The 6,533-nt window shown below is 37.5% G+C and overlaps 1 long non-coding RNA gene across 1 annotated transcript in view; it reads left to right on the top strand.

Moving 5' to 3' along the window:
• The window catches only part of LOC103465906 (uncharacterized), a 21,010-nt gene extending 15,541 nt beyond the window's left edge, over window positions 1-5,469 (top strand). The window contains exons 3-6 of the long non-coding RNA XR_533868.2: window positions 3,186-3,240; window positions 3,324-3,401; window positions 4,844-4,981; window positions 5,072-5,469. This is a non-coding gene — a long non-coding RNA (uncharacterized LOC103465906). The remainder of the gene's footprint in view (window positions 1-3,185; window positions 3,241-3,323; window positions 3,402-4,843; window positions 4,982-5,071) is intronic.
• Window positions 5,470-6,533: the final 1,064 nt, after the last annotated feature.

Here is a 6,533-nt window from a genome sequence, read left to right as displayed (position 1 = left end):
TTGGGGGGTTGTAGATGGATGGAGAGAGAGAAGTGAGCGGGAGCGTTTGTTTGTGCGGTTGTGTATGTGGGCTGTGTGAGCGTCCCCGTGGATTCAGTGCTGGGTCTCTCGCCTGATCATTTGCATTTTTTCATTTGAGCTGTTATTTGCAGCATTGCGTGCAGCAGCAGCCCCTCAGGGCCCCGCAGAGTAATTCAGTAAAAAGGCAGGTAAGACAGAAATTAATCATACGCCGTCGGAGAGTTATTGCTCTGGCATTTGTGCGTAAGGATGTAAATACGCATATACTGTGCAAATACACCATATATTCGCATGTGCCTGAGAAACACATACGGGGCTGCAGCACATGCAAACAGGAAGGGAGTTTTAAACACACACAAACACACACACAGGCTTGTGCAGGGAACACCCGCATCACAGAGACTCAGACTGAATGTGAAAGAAGTTCTTAACTCCACCAGGATGAACTACTGAGCTGGTGAGAGGAGAGCAACTTTTAATGGATGCTAAACTTTGCCAATTGCGCCACCATCAGAAATGCATGGAAGCTGAAGATGTCCTACAACGTTCCAATTCTGGATAAATGAAGTCCTCATACTTCTGTTTAAACGTCAGGATTTCATGATGGTCAATGAGACGAGTAACACAAAGCCTTAGCAAGTACTTAAGCAAGTACTTTTAGTTTAGTTTCTAATGTAAATATCTTCATTTACTTGAAATAAGACACAACTAATTTGTAACTTTTCTGCAAGCTAGCAGCTTGTTTTAACTGAATAATTCCTCAATATTGATGAAAAGATACTAAGTCCACTGACATGTTATTTCACCTACAACATGGGAAAAATGTCTTCTTATACAAAATAATCAGTTCCAGTGGAACTGGTATGTTTTCATCAGTATTAAGGGTTTTACAACTCAAAACACACTCCTGTGTCTTCTTGAACAGTTACCTGTAAGTTAGTTTTTGTCTTGCTGCAGTATTTGCTCTAGACTAGAGGTATTTGGTAAGATTTTGTTTTGAACAAATTTTTAAGAAGAATATAAAACAAATTTGTCACCACCTTCAAATGTTAAACGGGAGTCAGTAAGTAACTAATATTGACCTCCAGTGGAGTTCAACTTATCTTGTCACATCGCAGCAAAGGCCATGGTGTGCAGAAAGCTTCCAACGCGTCAGACATCTCACTGTCCAAAGGTTTCAGTGAGGAGAAATAACTTCCTAAACCATTGACAAAGTATTGGTTTAAAAGGGTAGTACTATTTAAAATCAACTTTTTGGAGATTCACATCATATTATAATGTTATTCCCCCTCAACATTTCATGTTTGAGAAATCCTTTAATTTCCATGGCAACCATTCAGCAGTGCAAAACGCCTGGTGCAGGAACCAAACCCCACCTTTGCTGAGCTGCTCTTTCCAATTTTCCGCCTCACAGAGCTCCTCTCTTCTCAACTTCCTGCTCAGCTCCTTCAGACTAGCAGCAGCAAACACCTGGTGGAATTGAGCATCTGCTGAGCTCATTATAGGAGCTACTTCTCAGTGCAGCTCTGGTAAAAACGTTGTTAAAGGGTTAATAGAGGATGTTGTGATGACTTCCTGAAGGTGGAGTTTCAAAGCAGGACTCTCTTAAAGAGGTGTTAAATTACAAAGTCAATTTTATTTTAATTTGATAAGTACATAATTTTTTTAACAACTGATTGTAACATAGTTACTTGCTGTGCTATAAAATGATACTATGTGGCCAAAAAACACATAGCACTGCTTGTCTCTTTGTACATGTTCACAGTTCAGGTTTGCAATTTGACTTAAGTGATAGCACAAAATGTTCATTTTAAATAATTTTCAGTTAAATGAAGCCTATGTAACAGTCTTAGAGCCGGTAAATTTCACTTTTAATTGTTTCATAAGGAGTTATGGTTCTAAAGTGCATGTAATAATTATCCAGCTCCCAGAAGTGTTGTAATATTCCAGCTTTTGGGGCTTTTGGAAGCACACTGGAAAGTCTGTTTGTTATATTCTTGATGTAATCTGTTCGCCGCTGAGCGTTTTCCCAGCAACTGTACACATTACTGATGTGAGAGTTCACTGTTTTTACAACAGATATAATATCTAATATTTGTTTTTCCAGCTGTATCTCTGAAGCTATAATGCTGAATGAGCTGATTAATGATTCCAGTCGGAAAACAAACAGAGCTGAGACTGTTTTGTTTTCCAGTTTACTTTCTGGTTTTAATTCAGAAATGAATTAATAAGAATGCAGCATAGCTTGTTGACAGTGATGACAGGAAGAGAGTCCGTGTGTTTGCGTATGTGTGCGTGCCCGTGTGTGTGTGTGTGTGTGTGAAAGCTACTAAGAGGTTGATTATGTTCCAGTGAAAATTGGTTATTCGAGGAAGATGCAATTAGTCGGATTCATCTTGTGGAAAACAAAATTCCAGGACAACAATTAAGATTCTGAGCAGATTTTAAATACGACTCTGTGTAACATACCAGCAGCAGCAGCGTTCAGTTCCAGAAAGAATCCTTTTTACCATGAATGTGCTCTGAATAAACTGAGCTCTTCAGTTTCACCACAGAGGAAAACCAACGTGCTGAGATGAGAGTGTGTAAACTGTGAAATGATGCCAGAATCAGAAGAGCTTTATTTTTATATCAGATGCAATTGAAACTAAATTCAAGAAGTAACTATTTTAGTTTTCTCTAATAAAAAAAAGGCTTTTTTTCATAAATTCCGATTTGCGATGTCAGTAGACTGGGTAAGAAACTGGGTAAAAATAGGTGACTGTTAACTTTTCTATAGTTCTTATTCAAATACACACTCACCCTGTAAAGTGGAATATTATTGAAAGTCTTTTTTATTGTAGGATTTTTATCACTAATTGAAACACTTTATATAGATTAACTACACACAGATGGATGTTTGAAAGCCTTTATTTCTGTTAATTTTGATAATTTCTTGCTTACAGTTAATGAAAACATGACATTTTCAATTGGAATATTACACCAGACCAACAAAACATTATTTTAAAAATAATTTAAAAAATAACTAAAGTTAAAACATTTTTGTTTTAAAAACAGAAATTTAATACCTGCTTAAAGGTTGTTACTCTCAAAAGTTACTTTTAATTTGACAAACGTGACTCATATTCTAGTATATTCTAATGTGGCTGTATGTTCTTTTATAGGATTTACAAAAATGACAGAAGTTGCCTGAAGCACTGCAGACGTGCATCCAGGTCAGTAAGTGTGATGTTAAAACAAAACTTTCTTCCATTCATGTGTAAGAAAAGTTCAGTGTTTCATGCCAAACTTGTTCTTTTGAGGAAACATCGCTCAAAGACAGCGGGAATATCGGGAATATCACGGTGACATCATTCCTGTCAGCCACAGCAGCTGTCATGGTAACATTTTTAATTTTTTTATTTCACTATATTCTGCTCATTTATTCCACTCTTCAGCTCCTCCCCTCCTCCTCCTTCCAGACTTATCTGTGCCTTTGTTCCTGAATTCAGCCCATTGGCCCATCAATACACTATCAGAGAAGGTAGACTAGATAAGGTTTCTGCTGCTATCTGTCTGCGGTGAATAAGCTGTCTAGAGGTCTGAATAGTCCAGGTCAACACACGTACGCTGACACACACACACACACACACACACACACACACACTGAAGAAGATGTCTAAAGCGTTTCTTTTTTGTGTGTGTGTGTAATCCGGCCCATGCACGGCGTTATCTGTGAGAGAGAAAGGATTCAATGCAGCAAGAAAGATATTGCTGCATCTTGTGTATCTCAACTCACACATTGTGTTACTTTAATACTTAACTTGGTGTAAAAGAAAAGTTGTCTCAGAGATACAGAGATAACACACAGCGTGATGGAGGCGCCGCCCAACTGGTGCTGAAGATGAAAAAAATCCACGAGTTTTCAGCTTCAGCTGCCAACAGACACGTTTATTTCAATTTGCACCAAATATGGTCTTATTGGTTTTTTTTACATGTTCGCTAAAACTGTGATCGTGTCGTGACAGAATGTCATGAGACAGATGATCAGTGGAAAGATTCGTTATTGCAGTCTGATGAAATGTATCCAATCAGAGCCAGGAGGAAGGTCCTAGCACTGTTAACCATGCTCGTGTATGTGCTGCTCAATGTGCTAATGGCAGAGACACGACTTATTGTTGCAGTCGGTGGCCATGCTAACTAGCCTGAGCAAAGTCTGTGTGGATGCGTAGTCAGAACTAGGAGTGGAGTGACTGTGATGTTTTTTTGTTTGAAGCTTCTAGAACTTTTCTGTTTTTGAAATTCCTTTTGGAAACCATACAGAAAAAGACAAAGGTCACACAGTGCCGCTCCGAGTATGTTATTTATTACCTCCAGCTATACAACATAACCCCCTTAGGCTAAGGAAAAACATGCAACGTAAAGGTCGTTTTCCTGAATTATTCTGGACCCGTTCCCAGATGTTGAGAGCGTCTTTTATTTTAGCTGCTAATTTTAAGCTTAGTCATCAATGTGTCCCATCTGTGCTGCGCTTAAACAAACATCCTGGGACTGTGAAGGTGAAGAAGAGATGAGAACTCTGCCGCTACAGCCACAGAACAGGAGGAGAAAGAAGGATCAGTAGTTAAACAGACGGGAAGACACTGACTGAAGACGGTCAGATGGGGAGCTTCAAAATGTGCAGGAGGAAAGAAAGAGAGAGAGGATGAAGGGAGGGAGAGGAAGAGGAAGAGGAGGGAGGTTATTGTTCGCTGTGACCTGAAACAGCTGTTTCTCTGCGGTGCGTTGAAGATGGATCCTTGCTCATTTCCTCTCCATCTTGCAACTCTATTTATGTTGCCAGATTATGGTCTTTGGTGGGACAGAGACCTACTTCTTTCAAGAGAGAGAGAAAGAAAATCAATTTGACTCAGCAGAGAGCTGCTGCAGATTTACACGGATCCACAACTGAACAGTGCGGCCCTGTGAAGAGTTTCTGCTGGTGAGAGAGCTTCTTCTGCACGGCGGTGCCCTCACCAGGATGCAGCTTTGACATTGGAGATTTGACATTGGTCTGAAAAACTTTTTCCAGACTGGTTTTAGTGGCAGTGAGGAGGCTCCTGGCCTTTCTTCAGCAGCTGAAGACTCCCTCCTGTTCACCACAGCTGTCATCCTGAAAGCACCGGAGGACCAGCGGAGGCAGAGGAACCCAAAGCCACTGGATCTGTCTCACTGCTAGGCTCAGAGGTTAATGGGAGGTCCACTTGTAGTAAATAGAATACATTATTTTCTTCATTTTGAACATGTTCCTTACATCTTTATTCAACAAAGTTCTAATATTAAAAGTGGGGCATGATAATAAGAAAATAATTACTGCCTAAACATTAATAAATGGTGGATTTAAACTAAATCAGCTGAAACTAGTCAGAAATTGTTTCTACTAGCCTGATTGAGTAAAACTAGACCCTATTTTGAAAACTTTGCTTGCTAAAATATTTTGGGATATCCCAGGTGAAAAAAAGCATACTACAGTATACTAAATTTTAACATACTTTAGTATACTTTTATCGATGTACTTAAACGGTACTATTTTGGAACAACTAATTTTGTACTTAGTATACTTTATTAGTATTTAAATAGTATTAAATTACAACTAATAGTATATTTTAGTATACTATACATACTTTTTTGGAACAACTTCAAGTGTACTTGGTGTACTTAAAGTATACTTTTTAAATATATTTCAGAGCTTTATTATTATATTTTGATATAATTATTATATTTTGAGTGTAATAATTCTCAGAATTATGTTAAAAATATATATTTAATATACTTCAAATATATTTTAAATGTACTATTAATATATTAGTAATGTATTTAAATTACACTTAATTTTTATTTTTGATTTCCTGCTATTGATAATAAACTACAATTTTAATTACTCCTGAAAGTCTTTATTCCTACGTACCTATTTTGTAAATGACATGCATAACTACACTACAGTACTTACATTGTTTTAGGCTAAAATTACATGGAAAGATTAATTGCACAAGATGTTCAAGGTAATTCAAATATTTTGTTTTATTACCGACATTTTAAAATTGTCCAATTTTACTCACAACTTTATGAACTTTACATAAATTATCAGCTTACACATCAAAAGTGAACACATGAACATGAAAATTTAAATGTGACAATAAAACATGACAGTGAGAATCAATGACAGAACATTCCTGTTCACTGCACCTTACAGAAAACTACAAAAGAGAACAATAGAGCAATTAAACAGAGAAAGTATTTGTATTTAAAGAGAACAGAAAAATGGCAAATGAAAAAATACTTACAGTTTTAAGACATTGTGATCTCGCCATGTATGTGACATCATAAGAACTGATGATGATTGGGACCGGATGCCTGGAGTGGAAAAACATTTCTGGGTGTCGTCTTTCCCTGTTTATGTTAGAAGTAGAAAAAAATAGTCAGCAATGTCATAGTCAGTTGATGTTGGCATTAACTATGAAGCTGTTTTAAGTGTGGACTTAAGGAGACAAACT

The sequence above is a fragment of the Poecilia reticulata genome, linkage group LG6 (genome assembly GCF_000633615.1).
Source record: "Poecilia reticulata strain Guanapo linkage group LG6, Guppy_female_1.0+MT, whole genome shotgun sequence".
NCBI lineage: Eukaryota > Metazoa > Chordata > Actinopteri > Cyprinodontiformes > Poeciliidae > Poecilia > Poecilia reticulata.
This window is presented reverse-complemented; position numbering and strand designations above follow the sequence as displayed.